Consider the following 22,246-nt stretch of genomic DNA (forward strand, 5'->3'; position numbering starts at 1 on the left):
GGTATACAATGGGGCCACAAAACAAGCATTCGAATAAGGTCTATTGTGTAGACATCCGTGTTACAGACAGCGGTAGTTTTCCTGGGGGATAGTAAAGCAGGCGGGAAAAAATTGCCTCCCGCGAGGAGAGTCGACACCGGGAATTTTCCCGCGCGCACGCATATTTCGCCCACTCTACTATCCCTAATTGACTAATCCCTGTGGAGAACTTTCGTAGTTTACCTGGATCAGCCGAATCGTGGATGGTTTTGCCGAAAATCCTGCTTTCGACAACCAGTCTGTGAAGCAATAGGATAATGGACGTGTGGCTCGAAATTTCACACACGTAGCAGAAATTGTAATTAATTAAATCTCAAATTGAAAATGCTAGAGTATTGCAATGAAGAAAGAGAGTCAAAAATATTATTAAAAATAAGTAATTTTTATTGAATGTATTCAAATGCGTTTATGTTGGAATTGTCACGTCGTTATGCGTTTAGCATCACGGCCTGATCGCGTATGTTTTAGAAAACTCGATCCCAGGTTAACAGAAAACTATAACTACACAAGTCAATGGTCTTTTTTGTTGCATTTGATTTACTTTGTTTTTATTTTGATGTCTTTCGTTTACCTGTTGTTTTAATACAAAATACACTTGTATACAAACTTCAATGTTTTCGTTACCAAAAAAATTATCTTTTGTAACGACTATTTTGGCATATTAAACAAAGTTACTTTGATTTAGGCTGCAACATATTTTTCTTTTTGTTTTGTTTTGTTTTATTTTTTGTTGCGTCTATAATTTTTGTTAACTCCTGTCACAATGTTAGTGAGATGTTAAATTAAAGAATTTTCGCCACTTTGCTAATTTTTGGATGACTTCAAACAAACGCTTGTATTCATCTCTCCATCCACGTATCCTCCTTAATCACTCATTTACATTATATTTAGTGCGCCCGTGCATTTGTTATCCCTAGAAAATAACTAAAAAAAATCACTCATTTACTTTGTATTTAGTGCCTCCGTGCATTTGTTATCCCTAGAAAATAGCTTTATAAAAACACTTCCGGTTTCGTAGCCTGCTACACAGCCGTTTTTAGTTTCGTCACGCAACGCTGCTCTGTGGGGAGGAGCGTTGCGTGACGACACTAAAAACGGCTGTGTAGCAGACTACTAGTTTCCTCGCGAAATGGCGTCTGAGGAATGACCGCAAGACTTGTCACTACCCAGATCTGAATGGTACCCCTGATTGGTTGTCGCAAATTTCCCACCAAAAGCATTAGCTGGATAAGCCTAGACAAGCCTGGTGGTTTCTTGAGGTCTCCTCGCCTAACAACCTGCTGTATCCTGTAAAATTTGCTGTAAGAAAAGGCTAATAAATGATGATGATGATAGATCTGGGTAGTGATACGTCATCAGTATGGAATCTCAGCACTCGTTCATTTCGAGGGGGGAACCAGTTGAGAAATGTCAGCTGTTTTCTTAGGGTGTGCCCTTTTTTATGCATCCTGACAATATTTAGTTTATATTTGACTCTAAAGATCTTTTAACGTGGAAAGATGGGCTAACATTGAACCAGTACTTACCAGCGATCAGAGCGATCAGGCGGCAACTATTTACTTTCTACCTATATTAAAGTGAACGCGCATTGACTTTCCCGCTGGAATGTTATTTTCTAGGCGGAAAGACATGACCTCCGGTTACAATTGGGGTCCAGCTGAGAGAATCGACACATTAGTTATAGCCTCTTTCGTCGCTTAACGGAAAATGATTGTATATGTTTTGTCGATTAAAGGAATGACAGTTTGATTAAAAGGTCAAGTTTGATGCGAAGCCTTCCCGCTCACAAAGTTTTATATCGCAGGAAAGACTACATGTGGTTCAATGTTTACGCTTGACTGGTCTTCCATTATACAATAGAGTTCAATTGACTATGTTTTCTTGTATAAAGTGAGACACGCGAATGCACGGAAAGCGGCTGTCGTTTTTTTACTCTCTCTGACAAATATGAGATTAGTTGTAGTCTAACTATAAAGTACCAAGTTTTTAGAAGCTTAGATGCCTCTTGTTCTGAACAAAGCGTATGACAGATCTAGAGCTGTCGTGAGAAACTGAACCCTAGATTTGCGCTGCGCAAAACAACGTTATCTTTTTTCACTTTTTTTTTTGAACTGCGTGTTAACCAAATCAGTTTGGTTACTTAAAAGGGAAATCCTCGCTTGCAGAACTGCTATTAAAGTTGTTATCACCACTGGTGCTCAACAAGAGATAGCTCGAAAGCCTACAGATGTCATTTTTCTCTATCAAAAGCATTTGACAGCGTGCCTCACGAGCGTCTACTGCTTAAGCTCAACCGACATGGTATTGATGGCCCTATGTTACTATGGTTTAGAACGTTTCTAACAATATAGACAACAGAGAGTCACAATATGCGGAACGTTCTCGAATTGGTCCCCAGTGACGTCGGGTGTTCCCCAGGGCACAATCGTCGGGCCCACCTTGTTCTTAGTCTATGTAAACGACATACCAAATGTTGTTACTTTTTCTATTAAAATGCTTGCTGACGATACAAAGATTTACCGTGAAATTAATAATGCTGGGGATACATCAGCACCACAGTCAGATCTGGATTGCCTGGAAAACTGGACAAGAAGCTGGCAAATTAAATTTAATCCTCAGAAATGCGAAGTGATGAGAACAACGCATAAGCAAGACAAAAGTAAACATACATACATACATACATACATAAACTTTATTTATCCTCGGATTTTAGTGTAGCTTACATATCTAGTATCTCCGATCCTAACTAATTTTAAAAGTTACAACATATATAATATAATATTAATTAATGTATTATTAACTTAACATCCTTATTAGCTGTGGAATGCAGAATTAAAATCAGTTAACTCATGCAAGGAACTGGGTGTTAATGTGTCAAGAGACTTATCCTAGTCGCACCACGTGGATGTAATTGTAAATAAAGCAAACAAAGTGGTTGGCCTACTAAAGCGTACAGTTGGTTGCAAGAACAGCGAAATTTTCTCTGTGCTCTGTAAGTCCTTGGTTAGACCAATCCTAGAATACGCATGCTCGGTATGGTCGCGCTATTTAGTTTAAGATAAGTTGGCAATCGAAAAAGTACAACGAAGAACATCGAGAGTCGCTCGCGGTCAAAAACCACGCGAGATGTGATATGAGACATGAAGAACGATGTATATTATATATTGCTAAACTGGAAAACACTTCAGCATCGAAAGAGAATACCTATCTGTAGTGGAATGCTAAAAGACAGTGTTTGGTCTGGTCTAAATCAGTGGCCTAGACTTTAACATAGTTAATTGAGTGGAATGGTTATGAAACCCGTCAGACTCCTTTGTTATATGTTTTTGTGGACCTGAAAGTGCACAACGTTCAAAAGAATTCCTATCATTTTGATTGTATTGAACAATAAAAACGTTGCATTAATTTATTCCGTAACAATTTGCCAACAGAAAACAAAGGATTGTGCACTTTCAGGGTGCTTCCAACATAAACTGCAGCACTGTTGTTTTTATCATTGATCGATGTTTGCCGCTTTTCATAACCAGTCTCCTCTAATAACTATGACTTTAATGACTATTTCGAGTATTGTAGAAGTAAAAACACGAGAGCCAATCATCCATACAAAATACAAACGAAATTAGCTAAAGTTAGCTCCTTTAAGTACTCCTTCTTTGGGAGAATCGTCTAAGACTGGAACAATTTGCCAAACCATCTCTTCACTGATGAAATTAGCGTTAACCGAATTCCTAAAAAAGGCTTTAAAAGGTGGATGAAAATTTGTTGACATAGTAGCTCATATTTTAATTGTATATATTTTCACTTTAAATGTCATTCTTACTTTACCATTTTGTACCTGCAGTAATGCTGATTTTTACACGCGTTTTTTATTTATATAATATATTTTAAAAATATTTTTAAGGTTCAATTAGGGGACCTCTTAATAGGGATAACCTCGCGATCCTCTTTTTCAAATATGTGTCATGTGTCATGTTTATATGAATATGTATTTGAATAAAGTATTATCATCAAAGCATTCTTACGCCACCAAGCGAAACATGCTTAAAACACATGTATCAGTTCTTGTTTTGCAGAAAGATGTTAAAATTTAATACGGAATTTTTGGCGCTTGAAATGTCTTCAGACGTCCAAGAAAAGAGTTCTAGGCTCAAAGTAAAAACAAACCCTGGTTTACGTGTTAGTGGGAGCACAGCAAAAGACCATGACAATTATCCACACTATCATGTAACCACACCTCTCTCAGCCAATCAGATTGCACGTAGTTTCTTAAAGCTTTTATGATTTGTATCACGTACTGCATTGTGTTTATTCAAAATTTATATTTCTTTGCCTGAAGATAAATATCATCGACACGTATTAGAGCAACACGCTTGGTTTGTTCAGGAACGTTTTGAAGGCGCCTCGTAACAAACTTGCATTATAGTTCTTGTTTATTCCACTCTGAAGTACCGCAACTATCATAGGGGCTACTCGGTACCATCTGATTGCGAAGTCTACGACCAAAGTAAGTTTATATTTGTTCACTTCTCGTCGTATTGTAGCCTGTGAACTAACAGCAGTCTCTCATACGATCGCAATTCGTAGGCTGGTCATGTAAAAATTTCCTATTTCTATATACAAAGCGAAACGAATCAGGTTCATAAAATAAGGTCTCTTGTCTTAAAAGTGGTAGCCAAATAAGTAATTGCCGTGGCGTGAACTCGTTGTCGGCACACCTCTTCCAAAACTGCCCTTGAGTGTCATGTGTCATGTTTATATGAATATGTATTTGAATAAAGTATTATCATCAAAGCATTCTTACGCCACCAAGCGAAACATGCTTAAAACACATGTATCAGTTCTTGTTTTGCAGAAAGATGTTAAAATTTAATACGGAATTTTTGGCGCTTGAAATGTCTTAAGACGTCCAAGAAAAGAGTTCTAGGCTCAAAGTAAAAACAAACCCTGGTTTACATGTTAGTGGGAGCACAGCAAAAGACCATGACAATTATCCACACTATCGTGTAACCACACCTCTCTCAGCCATCAGATTGCATGTAGTTTCTTAAAGCTTTTATGATTTGTAGTACGTACTGCATTGTGTTTATTCAAAATTTATATTTCTTTGCATAAAGATAAATATCATCGACACGTATTAGAGCAATACGCTTGGTTTGTTCAGGAACGTTTTGAAGGCGCCTCGTAACAAACTTGCATTATAGTTCTTGTTTATTCCACTCTGAAGTACCGCAACTATCATAGGGGCTACTCGGTACCATCTGATTGCGAAGTCTAAGACCAAAGTAAGTTTATATTTGTTCACTTCTCGTCGTATTGTAGCCTGCGAACTAACAGCAGTCTCTCATACGATCGCAATTCGTAGGCTGGTCATGTAAAAATTTCCTATTTCTATATACAAAGCGAAACGAATCAGGTTCATAAAATAAGGTCTCTTGTCTTAAAAGTGGTCGACATATTTTCGCAAATGTTGCGTTTTCTTGGAATCCCTTGTAGCAAAGGTAGCGGTTCCTTCAAGCCTTTAGAGACCTAAAGGATTAAAGATGTTGTGCCACTCAGAAAGCGTAAGCACTGGGGTCGAGAATGGCAGAGATCAGGAATTATCACTGAACTGCGCTTGCACTTGAATCCGAGCGCACGTACGGTTTGTAGGAGAAAACTGTGAAAATTTTGTAAGCTTACAGAAAGCTCCGCGTATTATTCTTGATGTAACAAGGTTAAGTGAAGTTGTTTCACTTAAAAGTGTTGCCGGAATTCAAACAGGGAGGTTTTCTGATTCGGGGAATCTCTATGCTAGTACCGAAACAATTTGCGTGTAGTTGTGTTCATTGCCGACTTATCATGAAAGAAGATGAAGGATGAAGATGACTACCGCACAGGTTGTCGAAACGTCAGTCACTGCCAACAAAAACAGTCCTATTCAGGACTACGTTCACCCGGACGATCAAACTCAACCTACTTTTATTGTGTTTGTGTTATGAACATTATCCTATCAGGTTGTTGGAAAACGTGAAGAACCCAGATGCTGTGTGGTGTGTCACTTTTGGTGCACTTGCTGCTACACCTAACCTTGCATTTGGTAGGAAAACTACCTAAATTGTCAATATGCTATCTGAGTTGTTGGGTGAAGTGAAATCCGCCAACAAAGTATTACTGAACAATCTGGCATCCGAGTTGTAAAAATCTGACTGTCCAATTGTATAAATTGGACAACTGAGTAGTAGAAATAAAACATCTGAGTTGTAGAATACAAAATTGCCGCGAATATAGACACACGGAGGGCTGCATTATATCATACTGCCGAGGATATTGTATCCGTCTTTTCGGACAGATTTGATCGGTCAGTAATCAGGTGTAGTCGCTGTAAGTGAGCATTGAGAACTCACTCCTTCACTTCGAAACAGGGACATAAGAAAACACAGCTAAATCGTATTCTTGCAAGAAAGATTAAAATATAACAATGAAGTTAGAGCGTAATACTGCGTAGTAGTCTCAGATTTTTTATGAATAACACAACCTAAGAAAATCGTAGGTATGATAGTAGAAAAATCCGAATTTTATTAGACGAATTTGAACAGCTATTAATAGAACTTTCTAGCCAATATGAATTGAAGTCTCTAGCCGTGGGTGTCTCGATGAGCCCGCCGTGCCTCCTGAAAATATGATTTTTGTTTATTCTAAGATCTTTTAGTGTGGAAAGATATGCTCAGCCAGGAGAAAAAGGTAGAGATTATTTTCTCCGAACATCATAATCTAATATACGATCAGGCGGATCCATCTCTAAGGAGGCACAAATTTAGACTTCATTGTGGTCTGACCGAAAACCTATTGTTTTTCCTTAGGTTTCCACTTTAAGATCCGTAAAAATCCATTCATCAAATGCGAAACAAATCGCCACAAACCTTACTTTTCTTACAACCCCCGCCACTCTCAACATCCGGGAATTTTTTTATGTAAAACTGTCCATCATAATCCATACGCGCGAATCTAACTTCCTGTGCGATTTTACACTCTACTTAAATGGGAAAATAAAAATAATCCTAAAAAAACTATCTTTGACTATCTCAAGGGTGCCAAGCGGGAAAATCTATCATGGAAGATCATAAAAATTTAAGCTTTTTTTAAAAACGCTTGGTAGTTGATAATAGTTGATGATAGTTAAGTGCTAAACCGTCACCATAGTTGACATCTGTTATCAAATTACGCGGACATCGAAGCTATCATAAACAACGCAATCGAACATTTCCAGCAGTGGAATCTTTTCGCGATGAGCAGAAAATTTGCTTGAAGAATTTCCTTTGAGGCAAGGACGTTTTCGCAATTCTTCCAAATTAACGGGCTTTGGATATTTTTCAACTCTTTCCATAAGTAATGAACGTAATCGAAGGAAAAGTTGGCTCATCAATTTCAACGATCATCATCGATGGGCCTCACGCAGCCATAATGAAAGACAAAGTGAGTTTATTTCAGATGTAATATTTATAAATGGCCGGGAAACAAACTTTTGGAAGTTTGCTGGAGACGTCACGTACAAGACTCAAAAGAGCAAAGCAAACTTGCACTCAATCCATGCTAACACACGTACGTCGCGTCGAAGGGCAGAGTTTAGGGAGCTTCAGCAACCGCGACGCTCGCAGAATCACGTCCGTTGTACCACTTGTGACGTCACCACATTTTAACGGTCACAAACAACTTTGACATGTAACTCGTGCAGGGGTCCGAGATCTTTCAAACCATACCCAGTTGAACGCAATTCAGTCAAACAGGCCAGGGAAAAACGAACTAAAAAATTTTTACTGTACTACTCCTCATAATCAAACCAGTCACAATCACTGTGAGTGTACTGATTATATTTATTGTTTTTTTCATTTACCTGCTCAGCTGAAAACTATTTTTAAGGCAACAAATATGCTAAAATTGAAGATGATAGATTAGAAGGGAGAATATCGTTAAATGCCCGAATGCCAACATGCTAACCCAAATGTCCATCAGAAAACGAAGTCACTTTGGTTGTCCGACTTGAACTCAAGAGAACTCAGATGTTATTTGGATATTTTTAAATCGAAATTCGCACCGAAAGTGCGTTTATTTCAGATGCAATATTTATAAATGGCCGGGACACGAAAACTTTTGGAAGCTAGCTGGAGACGTCATTGAAAATTAACAATCATATAACGTTCAGTCACTTTGGTTGTCCGACTTGAACTCTGGCAAGGGAACTCAGATGTTGTTTTGAAATGGAATCGGTTTGCATGTGAGGTTAATTAAGAGGCTATTTTAACCCGGCTATTAAAATATGTGAATTTCAATGGTCGCTTGACCCATGTTAGACATGGCACACCTTACTCAGAGCCCTGATCCCTGCAGGTACCTATAGTTCCAAATGTTTATATCCCTTTTGAAGGGATCATCGTAATACAGCTCTTTCCAAAGACTGTAGCTAGCTGTAGCTGGACTGACTTTGCCACTGTAAAGCCACTAACATCAAACCAATTGCTGTACAAGTTGTAGTTAAATGGAACAGAAAAAATGACAGCAAGTGTTTTGCCGATGTCAGGGATGTAGTATGTTAATACTTCTACTGTGCCTGTTGCAACAGAGCCCATGGTTTTTTTGTGAGCCGTAGAGCAAGGCTGTCGCTAGTAACACTGAGCAAAAAATTCACAAACCAAATTCATAAACATGATTATTCACCACTGCACAAGGAAACAAGACTGGGGGGATGTACAAAAACCCTAAACAATGATAAAGACAAACAGAAACCCTAACCTTAATCAGAAAATAATGAATTATTCTTTCTGTTTGTTGTATTCATTTGATGTGCATTGGAGGGTTCCCGCTTGGTGCTCCCCCACCCCCCCCAGGGTTCCAGGATGTTCTGTATTCCGGGTTTCAGTACATGCACAGAAAAGGCGAATCTTTGTTTACAATTTTGTCCTCAACAATGTACAGCTCTCTTTCAAAAAATTGTTAATTCAGAATATTGAAAGAACATAGCACATGAAGCTCTCTCCGATAATTGCAGTCTGAAATACTAAATAGCCTTTGCATTACATATATCCTGTGTTGAAACATGCAAATTTTACAAAAGAATGTGTGGGCTCATTAACACTTTTGTCACCTAGAAATTTTTCATTTTCTAATGCTTTATATTTTCTCAATATTACACGCACAAAGGGCTAGAAATTGCAGACTACAGCTAAGCTTAACAAGCTCTTTCAGTCCTTGAAGTTAATTTGCCTTTAAGGAAAATGTAAGCGATTATGTCAGCAAAGATTCGCAAATCGAACTTCTTCAATATTTTCCTCTTTGGCGTAAGCCGTGACCATTCTCTTATCGAACTATGAAAATCTCGACCCTGATTTGTGTAGAATGTACTGACAATTAGCTATGTCTATAAAGCTGAGCCCAGTCTGCTCGTATAGTGCCAGAAAAACACAATTTTTCTGGCACCAATCAGAAGCCAGACCGGCGGCGACCGTTTGGAAATGGTCTGGTAAGACATTGTCCCCAGGGGCTCCTCTCGCCGTTCTTTACTTTTCTTCGTTCCATATATATTTTCCCGCCCGTTTAGACTTTCCCTCGCCCCCTTTATCTGCCCCTGGGTCTCCGAGGATGACGCCGCGCTGTTAAGAGGCAAACTTACCAAATTTTCTCTTTTAACTTTACAAGGCGTTTTTCAATTCTCGAAACCCAACATCTAAACTTATTCTTGTTGCGATAATGTTCGCCTCCTTCGCCCTGTTCATAAAAAATTGCCACACAGTCAATGATGACCACGCCGTCTTCAACCTCAGCGACCTCAGACATTGTGAGAAAACGTTTAAGACCTCGAATTACCGGCACAGGTACACAGATCGACAAGCCTGGTAAGGTAACTTGAGACGACTCATTATCATTGGATGCAACAACAATCACATTGTATATTATCGACCATTAACTGTCACAAAATGACCCACAAATGGTGTAATCATTTACCGTTATGTCTCAAGACTTCTAAATATTAACTTTTATTGACCTTTATGTCTTACTGTGTTTTGTTTTGCGTATTGTATCGAAAGGAAAGCGCAAATAAACGGTACCATAATACCGTGAAAGATCTTATTTCACCGAATACCGTCAGCCAAAATGATGAAAAACCGCGTACCGCAGAGCTAGATGATACCGCAATACCGCACGTTAAAATTAAAATTACCGAAATACCGCATGAAAAAAAGCCCAATACCGCAATACCGTAAACCCCCATGTCCCCCTCCATGCAATTCTTTCATGTTAATACTAGTTACAACATGTTCTGTGAGTTAGCAAAGTAACCTAATTGCGATAAAAGTCATACACTTCTAATTTTTTGGCTGAGCCTTTCAGGAGGAGTTATACAATCTTTATAAGCAATGTTTACTTCCCGCAGCAAAAAATAATGATGATGTGCATTTTGTTTATCATAGTTTTTCAGAATGAAATACATCAAGCTTGTCATTTTTCTGTTTGTTGTTGTGGGTAATGTTGTTACCTTGGGGTCTCCAGTCGCCAAAGAAGGATTCATGCCCCAAGGGGACCCTGCTCTGACTAAGGTAAGAAATTGATATTTTGCCTTTTCTTAACATATTTTCACAAAGGCTATATTTTCTTGAAATCCTTGTAGAAAAGGTAGGGATTCTTTCAAGCCCTTAGAAACCTGTGTATTGAAGATATTGTGCCACTCTTTACATTCTCCACCCCAGAGCTCGTCTCTATTGCGCATGACTACGAACGAGAAGAGCACTGGGAAACCCGGGAGCAAGGCTTAATCTGACAGGTTTAACTGAAGAACAATAAAAGTATCTCTGATTGGTGCATTAAAGTTCGCGCGAAAAGATGAATATGGGTGGTGTGACGGGGCTTGCAAACGGAGGAAGCAAAAAAACCCGGAAAAGAGCCTTTGGAGTTAAATGGAGGTATAATGTCAGAGCCTCCATTTTGGATTTGATACTTCTGAGAACATGCGCTGTGAGGTCCGATTAGCTAGACTTTGGTCACGGCTCAGCAGAGTTTCCCAGAGCCTTTGGGTCATGCGCAGCCATGAGATTCGAAGGTTTGTAGGAGAAAACCGTCAAAAATTTTCAAGTTTACAGAAAGTTCCGCATTTTATTGTTGTTGTAACAAGGTTAAGTATAGTTGTCCCATTTGAAAGTGTTGCCGAGATTCAAACTGAGATTAACTGATTCGGGGAATCTAGGATCGAAACAGTTTGCGTGTTCATTGTCGACTTACAATGTTTGTGTTATGTACATTATCTTTCAGGTTGAAAAACGTGAAGCACCCGCCAATTGCTGTGTTGTGTGTCGATCTTGGTGCACTTGCTGCTTAGCCTAACCTTGCATTTGGTAGGAAAACTACCGAAATTGTCATTGCTATCTAAGTTGTCGGTTGAAAATCCGACATCAAAGTACTTCTGAAAAATCTGGCATCCGAGTCGTAAAAATCTGACTATCCAATTGTAAAAATTGAACAACTGAGTAGAAGAAATAAAACATCTGAGTTGTAGAATCCAAAATTACCGCGAATACAGAAACAACCAAGGCTGCCTTTCATCACATTACATGCGTTTCTTGACAGATTTGATCGGTGTAATCAGGTGTAGTCGCTGTATGTGTACTTAGCGAACTCACTCCTCCACTTCGAACCAGGGACATAGAAAAACGCAGCTAAATCTTATTCTTGCAAGGAAGATTAAATTTATTTTGCGATAATAAAAGCTGCTATTTCTCGTTGATACAGAACTCGTTTACATACTGTCGAAAATGATCATAACGCTTTTTTTTTAATTCGGTTTTTAAGAACTCGGATGGCTACGATAGCGGATTTTCCAGTACAACTCGGAGATGAATTGATCTTTTGCAACTCAGATGTAGGAATTTGGAAGACTTCGATGTTGGATTTTTAAAAACTCAGATGGCACTTTAAAGCTTCCAGTAGGCAAGGCGATAAAGTTAACCTACTAGTCGGAGCTCGGTCGACGCGGTCCTTCCTTTAAGCCCTATCTTCATATCACGTTCACAACGTTTGAATAACCAAAAGAGTTGGAATAATCGCGAAAACGTATCGGAAAGGATGTGAAGTCAATTTTTAGCGACATTTTTTGTGTGCGTCACAGTTGTCACTCTGCAAGTTCGCTGAAAGTCTTCATTTGGAATTTTTGTTTATCCCGCAACGCCTCGCATTCATGACTAGGTACCAGTTTTTTCCCGCGTGTCCGCCATTTGTGAATACGGTGTATGACGGTGGTTCACGCACGAACACTACTTAGTATTGAGAAATCTAATCTCGTACCGGCTCGTAGTCGTTCTCATCTTAGAATCTAAAGCTCTCTAATATCAATATCTACAAATCACCAAGAAAAACGGTTATGGGAATGAATAAAATGATCACCAAAGTGAAAATGCTTTGGTCTTTTAGAGTGATTTTACTTAAGCCTTGAAATAGGTAGTAGAATCCATCCTTTTGCACTATTATGCACTTCTTTTGTTTATCTCTTGCTATTTGGCTCTATTTGTCAGTATCTGTTTCACGGTTCAAGTAAAAACACTCTATCAATTTCTCTCAACTAACACTTAAAGGAAATGTATGGAGATCAATCTGGAGAATTTCTATTTGGATATTGGGACAGAAAGGGTTAAGATCAGTACGGTAAATGCAACTCTAGAGTGATTTTAAATAACCCGTCAAACAGTATCTAACAATCATGGCCAAATAGTTACAAGCTAAACAAAATATAACAATGAAGTTAGTGCGTAATACTGCGTAGTAGTCTCCGATTTTTTTCACGGATCCAAGTAAAATTACTCCAACATCTTTTGTTCATTTAATTTAATTGTAGTTGTTATTTTAATATAGAGCGTTTTCACTCACGTGGCCAGCATCTATGCAAATGTATGGGAATACCGTATTTATTCGAATAAGCGCCCAGCCTCGAATTAGCGCCCTCTTCGAATAAGCGCCCATCCTAAAGGCATAAACAGTTGATAAGCGCCCAGCCTCGAAAAAGCACCCACCCCCACCTCCGCCCCACTCCCTCCCACACAAACTCCAATAAGAGATAATAAGAGACCCTCCCGAAGACGGAGTTTTCTTCAGAGCCTTTACAGAAACCTTGCTTTGTTACATCTTTGCTTGTTGTTATTACCATTTACTGTTTTGTTGCAAAATAAACATACTACACTTGCTGAGAATGGTAAAAATTTAATAAGCGCACAGCCTCGAATAAGCGCCCACCTCGAATAACCGCCCACTCTCAAGGTCCAAAAATGTAATAATCGCTCAGGGCATTTAATCGAATAAATACGGTAAAAGAAATTGTCTGCATAAGAAAAGAGAGTTCAACTCCCACAGGATTTGTTTGGAACACCAAAATGGCCGCTGTTTCATTGCTTTGGAACACCAATATGGCCGCCGTGACGTCATGTGAAAACACTCTATAGTATTATTAATCGATTAAATCTTTTTTTTTTTCAGCACACAAGAACGGGCCAAAAGGAAAAACAGATACCTTTTATTACATTAAAAAGAGCTAGTTATAACATGAAATAATCCTCTTCTAATCATAGTAAATAATCGACGTTGCAATTCAGAAAATTGTATTAGTGGGAAAGATTATATGCTGAAATAAAAGTTGTCGGCCTTATTACAGAGTTTTTTTGATGATTCCCATTGCGTCTGCTGAGGGGGGGAGTCTGGTTGTTGTTTTTGGAGAGAGAAGTGGGGTTGAATTGAGCATGAAAGGAATAAGGGTAGAAAAAGTTCCTACAGATAAACAGGAGCCCATAAAGTTGGTCCTCTGGTGAACTTTCTAAAATAAGAAAATCATCCAAAAATTTTCAAACATTTATTGAAGCGATGACTCCGATCCATCCTATTGTGCAATTTTTTTGATTCAATGAAATCTTGGCTAAATGTTGAAGAAAAGGGGCGGAAATAGGCGAAAAACAAGGCTTTGAACCCTGTAGAATCTCCGCTTAAGGCAGGAGCACCCAACGACCGAATATTTCACAATACGTACTAAGAAGAGCGACCAGAGTCTCAAATGGTTTTCTCTGTGTTTTAGAAGCCAACTTCTTTAATTTGGTGCTGCCCTTAAAACTTAATTTGTGTGTTCGGACATCTTACCGGAACTTTGGTTATCTGGAAAGTTTTAGGTGGCTTTTTTTGCCTCATTCGAATGATGGGTTCGGTCGAAAGTTCGAGGACAAGGAGCTAGCCTCTTAGGAAAATTAAATTCTACGGTGACGTCTCAATCTATATACCGAAATTTTCAGAAGACCTTTTTTTCACAATGATCATGATCGAAATATCTTGGTAGCACAATGTAAATACCACAACCTCAGAAAATCGTAGGTATGATTGTAGAAAACTCCGAATTTTATTAGACGAATTGAACAGCTATAAAAATTTCTAACCAATATGAATTGAAGTTCCCAACCGTGGGTGTTTCGATGCGCCCGCGGTGCTCCCTACCCGCCACCGGTTGTAAGCACCGTGCCTCCTGAGCCGGAAAAACTGTAAAGGGTGCCAAGCGGGAAAACTATAATGGGATATCACCAAAAATTTAAACTTTTTCAAAGCGCGTGGTAGTTGATAATAGCTGATAAACAGTCACCATAGTTGGCAGAAACTATCATCGAGTATTATCGTGGCCGTTTGGTCCGGGCTTTGACAAAAACTGTTGGATCTTATTTGTCACTAAAATATTTAGAGGGTTAGTCAGAAGGGAAGCACTGCACTTTAGTTTTCCTCCCTTGGCTGAATACAAGAATTACATATTTTGTGCACCGCAACTTATTGTTGTTTAATAATCTTCGTAGGTCTCGAGACCGGTCTATCAATAAGGATCTATGTTTTTTACTTATAGGAAATGCCACAAGGGAGACACACGAGCGCGCTAACTGGTCCCCAGTGTCTTCTTATTTTCCAATATGGCCGCTGCGAAAACGAAAAGACCCTGGGGAAGAGGTTGACAAGCGCGTCGAAATGGGTTCAAGTCTTGCGCGCGTTTCGTTTCACATGCTTTTCCCTCAAATTCCCTCAAATACCGTAAAATTCCGAAAATAAGCCCCTCCAAATATAAGCCTCCCAAACTCGTAACGCAAAATACCCTCCGTTAAATCGCCCTCCCAGATTAAAGCCCCCGGGGGCTTGTACTTGGAAATTACCCTCAAAGTAAAACAAAGCAAAAATGGTACAGTAACACATTTTTTTTTATTTGCCAAAGAACTATTACTTGTGCCAACTGATTGCAGTCAAAGAGTGTCACAGTATATCGCTGTTTGCGTCATTCACTCTTCATTCTTGGCTTGGATTTCTCGCTCTATATAGACAAAGTATTTGCATGGCTTAGTTTTAGTAAGATCTACGTCCTCAGGGCGAGTTTCAGTAAAAACCACTGCCATAAATTTCCTTCCAACCATAAGTTAGCCCAATCGAGATGCAAATTTCCCTCCAAGTATAAGCCTATATAATCGATTTTGAAACGCAAATTTCCCTCCGAATATAAGCCCCTCAAAAAGGGCCTGTGAAAAATATAATCCTAGGGGCTATAATATAAGGTAATTAGTTTATATCATCTTATATCTATGTTAAACCATACATATCATCATCATATCATCTTATATCTATGTTAAACCATACATTTGTCTAGTTTTATTCTTTTCTCTTGTTGTAGTCGTATATTACTGATTAGGCATTGTTTTTATATGTGTATTTTGTATTGTTGCGAAGGCCGTAAGTTAGATAACTATTGGGTTATTTACGTCACCTTCGTTAAATAAAGAATATTGTATTGTATTGTATTGAGGCCTATTTTCGGAGTTTTATGGTATCTCTGACAACAACTGAATAAGCTCACTTCCTCGTAGTACTACTCTAAGCTATTCGAAGGCTGACTTGCTCTTATTCTGTGTTAAATGTGGACGAAGCATAGGAGTTCTCATGAAAAATAACCCGAAATTTACACTCTAATCGGTCTCCATGCGGCAAGTTGATGACATCATTACACCATTCTTACGCCATCATTTCCAAGCGAAACATGCACGCGCTTTGGCCGTTGACATGAAGAAGTTGTTAGCTACTTCGGAAAACTTTTTTCTTTCTTTTTGAAGATAAATTTCTTATTTGAAGGTGATACTTTTTCAGTCTTTTAAGCACTAATTAAAAGACTTGATCGAAAGCTCCCGATAAAAAGTCTACGTTGAAACCATTAAGGTTCGAAAGACGTTTTGATCTAAGCCGGATTGATCTGACAACTAATCAGAAATGACTACAGACTGGTGTTGCTTGATAACAGACGGTGAATTAAGCGGCAACGGCTGCTTGGAAAGTAAGTGAAATTTTAAGATCTTTTATAAACTCTTCAGCTGCGTGTTATAGGAGAAGAAACGAGTTGTGTCGTGGCTCTAATACTTCCGATTAAGTTCGATAAATTACGGTTAAATTAAAGTTTAGGCAACGGTATGCACGTGTTTGAAGTATACTCTCTTCTCAACTGGGCTAGGCATACCGTAAAATTCCGAAAATAAGCCCCGGGGCTTATATTTTTCAAAGGCCCTTTTTGAGGGGCTTATTTTCGGAGGGGCTTATCTACAGAGGGAAATTTGCGTTTTAAAATCGATTGGCCTAGCCTTATAGTTGGAAGTAAATTTACCGTTTTTGTTTTGTTTTACTTTGTATTTGAGGGCAATTTTCCAAGTACAAGCCCCCGGGGGGCTTATATTTGGAGGGGCGATTTAACGGACGGTTTTTTGCGTTACCGGATTGGGGAGCTTATACATGGAGGGGCTTATTTTCGGAATTTTACGGTATTGCAATGTCTGCTACATACAAATCCGGAGGACACTGTCTCAGTGGACTCAAAAGGCTTGCGTTCCTTTCATTTGAATGGTTATATCACAGTCTAGCCATAAAACTCAAGCTTTAGCTTAATTACTCTACAGCTTGCGCAATTTTTGTGAAAAACTTGAGGACCGACATGAAACTTAAGCTAAAGAAGCGTGGCTACATTTCCCACCTCATTCACCTCCTTTTTCTCGTTGATTTTACAGGTGTACTTAATACCGTACGGTATAAAGTCAAAAATTGCACTGGTATGGAGCTTTTTTATGTCTGCATCTTTTTGTTAGCTGTCCACTCCTACGCATGCATCGTGTACAGGTTTTTCGAACGGTATCACTATGGTACTCATACTGAGGATTACCTACGTGGCTTACAACTCCAACGGTAAGTGGTAACATGTATTAGTGAGAAAGCATGATTTCTCGAAGTAGCGTGTCAAAAAAAAGGCGAGGGAAAGCGCGAGCGAGATGCGAAAGTGATGAATACTCTCAGGGGTAAGCTCCCGAATGGAGAGCTCGCTTGCATGCTATTCAGTGCAAGAAAAATGCAAAAATTACCACTTCATGCTAAGCATGGGACCAAGGACAAATTTTAGCCCCTGATAGGATTCGAACCTATGTTCCCAAGCACAGAGCTGCGGAGATTTTCATTTAATGGCAACGCCGTTAACTGGGTTCGTCTCGGAATTGCATAACTGTCTCGAATTCTCCCAACACTTTTTCGGTTTTTTTTTGTAATTGGCCAATTGTTAGGAAGCAAGATGCCAACATATGTCTAATACACATGCGTTCTAGAGAACGAAATGGCGAAATTACGCGACAGTGGATATCCACCCTTACATTAGATGTGCTTACTCAGATAGATGGTGCCAGTAGATGGAGCCTCGCTTTTGCAGGAAACACACAACCACATACAATTTTTCTCCTTTTCTAAAAGCCGATTGAAGCAATTTACTGAATGATTTTGTCGTCAAGTTTCGCAAGTTTGTCTATTAATTATGATGCTCGGCCCACCAGATTATGCCTGGTGGTTATGTGTCCGTCATTTTATCAATATCAATCTTGCAAATGAATCACTGAGCAGTATGAATTTGCTTTGTTCAACAGCCCAATTCAGGTAGTTTGTACACCACCACAAGAAGACACATCTAGGCAAGTAACTGTTGAATCGCTCCCACCTCCTGTATCTACTTCAACAGCACAATCTATAGTAGAGGGGCTTTGTCAGAGAGAGGAGAGCTCCAGCGACTCTGAAAAGGAAAAGCCAATATGGAGGCCAAAACTAAAGAGAAAGCGAAAAAAGAACAATCGTCAAGGATGGTGATTACCACTCTGGAGCAGCAGTTGGTTACTAAATAAAATATATGAAAAGAATTCCTTATAGAATTTTTCCTTGCGATTCGGCTGGGAATGGTGTAAATCACGACGGGCATGAGGGACTCGACTGAGTCAGGTCGCTAAGACAGGTGCAAGTGCTACACGGAATTTGAGCACTACTAAACGAAACAATTTCAGATAGGATTCAATTGAATTCCGTGCAATGAATTCAATTCAATACCGTTCGACATCAGATCACCTCCATACCACGTTCTACTGATGTATAATATATTAACTATTGTTTCTGCTTAAACACATGTCGACTGTATGTATGCAGTGAATGTGCAAAACTCATCAATTTAGCCAGCTTTAGAAGCCGGAATGCTTTGACGCCGGTTGAGTAAATACACCCACCCATGGCACAAATATAGAAATACAAGTCCTTTCACTCTTCGGAACAGACAACCTAGATTCTGAAAACAGATGAACAGCTCTATCGGGCCAATCTTCCTCGTTCCCAGCTTTTCCAACACCCCCACCCTGAACTTACAGCTTTCTAAGTTAATCTGAAGACATGGGGCGCCAAGGAGAAACGATACATTCACAGGCTACCTATATCCTATCTTTTTATACAATATCATTACTTTTTATTACTAAAGTTCAACACTAAAATAACTTGTACTTTATGATATTGCCTTAACGGAACGATTCAAAGGGTTTTTATGGGACACCTCACTAATGGGTCAAAACAGAAAGATGCAATTAGCAGATGAACAATTGCGAGGGACATCACGTTGGTGTAGATGTAGACCGCGGCAGCGTTCCTTAACCCATTCGCCCCTGAACCGCCCGTAACCGCCCGTGCGGATCCAGGTCCTTTCTACCCTTTGTGACGTCATCAGTTTTAACGGTCAAGGACAACTTTCTTCGCTAACTTGTGCAGAGTGAAGAGATCTTTCAAACCATACCAGAATGAGCACAATCCAGTCAAGGACACCGGAGAAAGAAGCAAAAAACCTCGTGACATTGACCTAAAACTCTCCATGAAAATCTTGTTCCATTACCCACCTACCTTTCCTTTCACCTAATCCTAAGATCCTAAAGGCTTTCCTGAAAACTCTTCCCACCAAATTGAAGCCTACTAAATGCCCAGCAAAAGAAAAAAAAAATTAGGTAAGAAAAGCGAAAAAAGAAGGGAGGAGAGAAAGCGAAAAGTAAAAGTCAAGACTGCTGTGTCACTTTTAAACCCAAAAACTCGAAATTTTGCTTTCTGCGCATGCCCGAACTTCGCAAGCTAATATTTTGCATCTGGATCAGAAGACGGCGAAGTGTACGACCTGTAAACCGGTTTGTGGTAAGTTTTAACTCTTTATAGCACGACAGTGACCAGAAAACCACTCGACTAGCTTCAAAACGCGTTTTTCGGCAAAATGTCCAGGAGCGAATGGGTTAAGGAATGTGGCAATTTCTTCTTAATTTGGCTTCGTCATAGAATGAATTCGAAGGGGGTTTTTCCATTTCTCCTCTATAAGAATCTGGAGATTACCTGCAACCAGATACTTTTGTAATTCAGAGCATTCCCATGCTTACAGCTTTAGGTTCCTGTTCTGATCCAATGTTTCGACGTCGAGCTGCTTAATCGTGACGCAGATAAAATTCGAAAGAAATTTAGATGTAGAAGTAAGTAACTATTTAGGTAATGCTTTTCGCTTTTCCTCAAAAGTATAACGCTTCATGTAATGAAACTGAATTTAGTATAACCCCTTTATACAGGAGTGTTTGCTATCAGAGTTTATAACATAGTTAGAAAATTCGCTTAATCAAATTCAATGGCGGGAGCGTGCTACATATTCCCATTGAGCACGCTGATGAAGTCTATAAACTATTCCTCGAGTTGTTGTGAGCTTAGACGTCTCCCGACCGTGCCTCCGTAACTCAGCAGTACACGGGGAAGCGTTTACCATATGTTTTATAACGAAATTTAAGAGAAAATTTTTGAATTTGTTAAGCGATAGTAGGACAAGAGGTGAGTGTTGTTGTTGTTGTTATCTCCGCGAGCTGTGTGGGCTATGGCGTGAGAGCATTTTTTTGCAAAGTTGTTTCTCTCAAAAATAATTTCTCGGTAAAGTAATAGTTTTCCGGCACCTCAATATGGACAGTTTACAATCCATCTTAGGGTACACTTTCTCTCATTTTCAGGATAAAAAGAAGCTTTCAAAAATATTGTCAAGTAATCATTGACGCCTACTGCTTTTGAGCTCGCCCCACAACTGTACAATAAAATTCTAAGTTAACTGCTGCATTAATCGTTTTGATAATGTTATAAAACAATTAGTTCATGCTTCAGCAGTGCGCATGTATATATGTCGAGATATTGAGGCTATAGGCCTCTTTTGTGCTCTCCAAACTTCCCGCGGCCGTGCTCAATATCTCGACATACGCACGCTGACACATGAACTAATTTTAAAATTTGATTTGGCTTAAACCTAATTTTTAAAGAAATGCCTCGCATGTTATAGCGACTATTGTCACGTGCAACCGTCCTCGGGCCTGGGCTGTTCCTGGCGCTGGTGGGTTTTGAATGGAAATCGATCGAATTCAACAAAGGCTGTTTTCTTGAATTTTTTTTTTGGAATTTTTATGAATAAGTATTTTTCTAGAAAGGGATTTGACCGTGTGTTGGTCTAATATTGTACACCGGCATATAATCATAGTTGATGATCTTTGTTGCTCTTAATAGTGGTAGTGCGCTGTAATTAGAATAAAAACCCTTAGCGAACTAACCAACCAAATCTGACCTTGCTTTTATGTGCTATCACTGATATTATCTGAGATTTCATTCCTTTCTTTACTGCTGCCAATTATTTCAACATGACGGTGCCCAACAAGAAAGCTCTTGCTACTTTGGACACTGCACACAAATGAACTTAATGTCTTTTAGTTAATTATTATTTGTCAGCTACTTTATTTTCCTACCTACTACACTTATGTAAATATCTGATATAGTGTAAAATAAAGAAATGAATTGAATTGAATTGAACAAATATAATGCGACGCCAAGAGAGAAAGAAAGGAGAAACATAAAAGCGATGAATCTTTTTTAAGCCAAAAGCTAGTTTGCGTCTTAAACCACTATTACTCTTTTAAAGAGATAAAAAAAACACTTCTGAGAAAAAAAAAGCAAATGTCCTAGATTGACAAGTTGCTATTTTGTGTTGGTGACGAAGAGACACCACTTGAACAGATCAAAGAGACTCGTAGGTACCGCAAACGAGGAAGAACTCTCCTGCATAGTACTGTATACAGTACTTTATAATGATTCTAGCAGAATCACACTTTTCATGATCCGAGCGAGGCGAGGACGTAAAGTGCCCTCGCGAAAGCAATTTATTCCACGCAAAGCGCCGAGCGAAGAGAGTTAATAATCTCGTCGCGCTCGAAGCACGCGCACAGCACGTGAACCACGCTTGGCCTTAGCCAGTTGCAAAATTGGATGCCCATATTTCTATCTATCGTTTTTGATTACCATGAATGTATATGCCTCGTGTCCGCTAATGACGTCATGTAGCGTTACCTCATGAAGCATTTTGCGTTTCCAGGTAACATAGAGTTTGCCGCCATTTTCATGTTTTATTCACGAAAGGCTTATTTGTTTATTCACCGTCTGTGAAACATTTTTACGATCGGTGAATCACGAGACATAAAACAGCAACCACAACAAGTGGCTGCGATTCCTCGCCGAGGAAGGTTTTCCACCGAAACTCCTCTGGAACGAGAACGCCGACTTGAAATTCGGCGTGAACAACGATCGAAGGAGAAGAGCTCAACAAGAAATCGTGGCGCAAAGAGAACATCGCGGCTTAGCACAGCAAAGGCAACGCCGACAACAAGCAACGAGGGAACAGGAGACTTGAATATCAGAGGCATAGTGACTGGAAATCCTTGCCGTGGAAGATTTAACACCGATCATTTGAGCGGCCTATGTAAAGCCCGAGAATGAGTAAACACGGACATAATGCGAAATAGTTTTGAAA

At 39.3% G+C, this 22,246-nt stretch overlaps 1 long non-coding RNA gene across 1 annotated transcript; it reads left to right on the forward strand.

Moving 5' to 3' along the window:
* Positions 1 to 10,454: 10,454 nt before the first annotated feature.
* Positions 10,455 to 13,696, forward strand: LOC140952536 (uncharacterized). The gene is made up of 3 exons (XR_012167363.1): positions 10,455 to 10,607; positions 11,317 to 11,399; positions 13,528 to 13,696. It is a non-coding gene; the product is annotated as an uncharacterized lncRNA (long non-coding RNA).
* The last annotated feature ends 8,550 nt before the right edge of the window (positions 13,697 to 22,246 follow it).

Source organism: Porites lutea, chromosome 1, assembly GCF_958299795.1.
Source record: "Porites lutea chromosome 1, jaPorLute2.1, whole genome shotgun sequence".
In the NCBI taxonomy this organism is placed as follows: domain Eukaryota; kingdom Metazoa; phylum Cnidaria; class Anthozoa; order Scleractinia; family Poritidae; genus Porites; species Porites lutea.